This window comes from Chrysochloris asiatica, unplaced genomic scaffold, assembly GCF_000296735.1.
Source record: "Chrysochloris asiatica unplaced genomic scaffold, ChrAsi1.0 scaffold00082, whole genome shotgun sequence".
NCBI classification, from domain to species: domain Eukaryota; kingdom Metazoa; phylum Chordata; class Mammalia; order Afrosoricida; family Chrysochloridae; genus Chrysochloris; species Chrysochloris asiatica.
Window position 1 is genome coordinate 725,790 of NW_006408600.1, and position 2,237 is coordinate 728,026.

Below are 2,237 nucleotides of genomic sequence, written 5' to 3' on the forward strand. Positions count from 1 at the left end.
GTCAATAGGAATCAGAACTGGCTTGATGGCACCTAACAATGACAACCCAATAATAAAATGATTGCCTGTCTTCCAGTAAAACTGATAGCTTTATGAAAGCTAAGTAGAAGCCTCTTCGTGTCTTTGCATGAGATAGTGCTTCAGAAAATATTTGTTTACTAAAAATAATGGCATACTATATTAGCTCACATAGTAAAATATATGTCAAAACCCCAGAGGAGTTCACAGTAATTAATCTGGAAGGTCTTCCAAAGAATCCAAAGTAAAATGCAAAATGTAAAATAATGACATCATTTATTGACAGTTTCTACAAAGCAGGCAAATTTTAAGTGTTTTACATGATGATAGCACCTATAAGAGATGTAGCTACTATTATACATATTTTCAGATGGAAACACAAAGGCATAGAGAAGTTAAGTAACTTTCTCAGTCACACAGCTTCTAAGTGTCATACATTCAAATTCAAAGCAGACGGTCTTGTAACAAAACTCAGGTTCTCAACCACTAAAGCACAGAAGCTTAGTCATTGCTCTCAAGTCCTTTCTGAGTCACAGCAATTCACAGACTTCTGTTGTTGTTAGTAAGTGCCATCACACAGGTTCTGACTCATAATGACCACATGATCCACAGAATGAAACACGGCCTGATGCTCTGCCATCTTCACAACCGTTGCTATGCTTGAACCCATTATTGCAACTGCTGTGCCAATCCATTTTGTTGAGGGTCTTCCTCTTTTTCATTGACCCATTACCTTAAAGACCATGATGTTCTTCTCCAAGGATTGGTCTTTCCAGATAATATGTCCAAAATATGTGAAACAAAGTCTTGCCATTCTTGCTTTTAAGGAGCTTTTGGGCTTCTTCCTTGAGAGATTTGTTCATTTTTCTGACAGTCCATGGTTCTTTCAATATTTTTTACCAACACCATAATTCAAATACATCGATTATTTACCTGTCTTTCTTATTCATTGTCCAGCTTTCCCATATATTATTTAGAAATTGAAAATACCTTAGCTTGGGCTAGACACACCTTAGTCCTCAAAGTGACATTTTTGCTTTTTAGCATAGTAAAGAGTTTTTGTTTGTTTGTTTTTTGTCTTGTCTTGTCTTGTTTTGTTTTTCAGCAGATTTGCCCAATGGAGTGTGTCACTTGATTTCTTTACTGCTGCTTCCATGGGCATTGACTGTGGATCCATGACAACATCAGTATTTTCTGTGTTTATCATGTTGATTATTGGTCCAGTTGTGAAGATTTCTGTTTCCTTTATGGTGAAGTGTAACTTACATTAAACACTTTAGTCTTTGATCTTCATCAAGTCCTCCTCACTTTTAGAAAGCAAAGTTGTGTCATCCACATATCACAAGTTGTTAATGAATCTTCCCTCCATCCTGATGCTACATTCTTTTTCATACAGTACACCTTCTAGGATTATTTGCTCAGCATATAGATTGAAAAAGTATGGTGAAAGGATACAACCCTGATACACACCTTTAGACTATCTTCTTATTCTGTTCACATGACTACCTCTTGGCCTATGGACAGCTTCCTCACAAGCACAATTAAGTATTCTGGAATTCCCATTCTTTGCAATGTTATCCATAATTTGTTAGGATACACACTGTTGAATGTCTCTGCAAAGTCAGTAAAAATAGGGTAGCATTTTTCTGATATTGTCTGCTTTCAGCCAAGATCCATTTGACATCAGCAATGATATTCACTAGTTTCACATTCTCTTCTGAATCCCACATGAATTTTTCACAGTTCCCTGTCTGTGTATCACTGTAACCAGTTTTGGATTGTCTTCAACAAAATTTTATGATTTATTTATTTATTATTGTTTATTTTATGAATGCTATTACTCAACAATTTCTGCATTCTGTCGGATTCCCTTTTTTGAAATGACATGAATATGGATCTCTTCAGTCTGTTGGCTTATAACTGTCTTCCAAATTTCTTGGTATAGTTGAGTAAGTATTTCCAGTATTGCAACCATTTGTAGAAGCTTCTTATTTGATATTCCATCAATTCCTGGAGCCTTGCTTTCATCAGTGTATTTTGTGTAGTTTAGATTTCTTCTTTGAATTCAATTAGTTCTTGATCCTATGCTCTTCCTGAAATGGTTGAACATACATCAATTGTATTGTTGTTGTTGTTGTCAGGTGCCATCGAGTTGGAACTGACTCATAGCGACCCCATGCACAGCAGAACGAAACAATGTCCGATCCTGGGCCAACCTC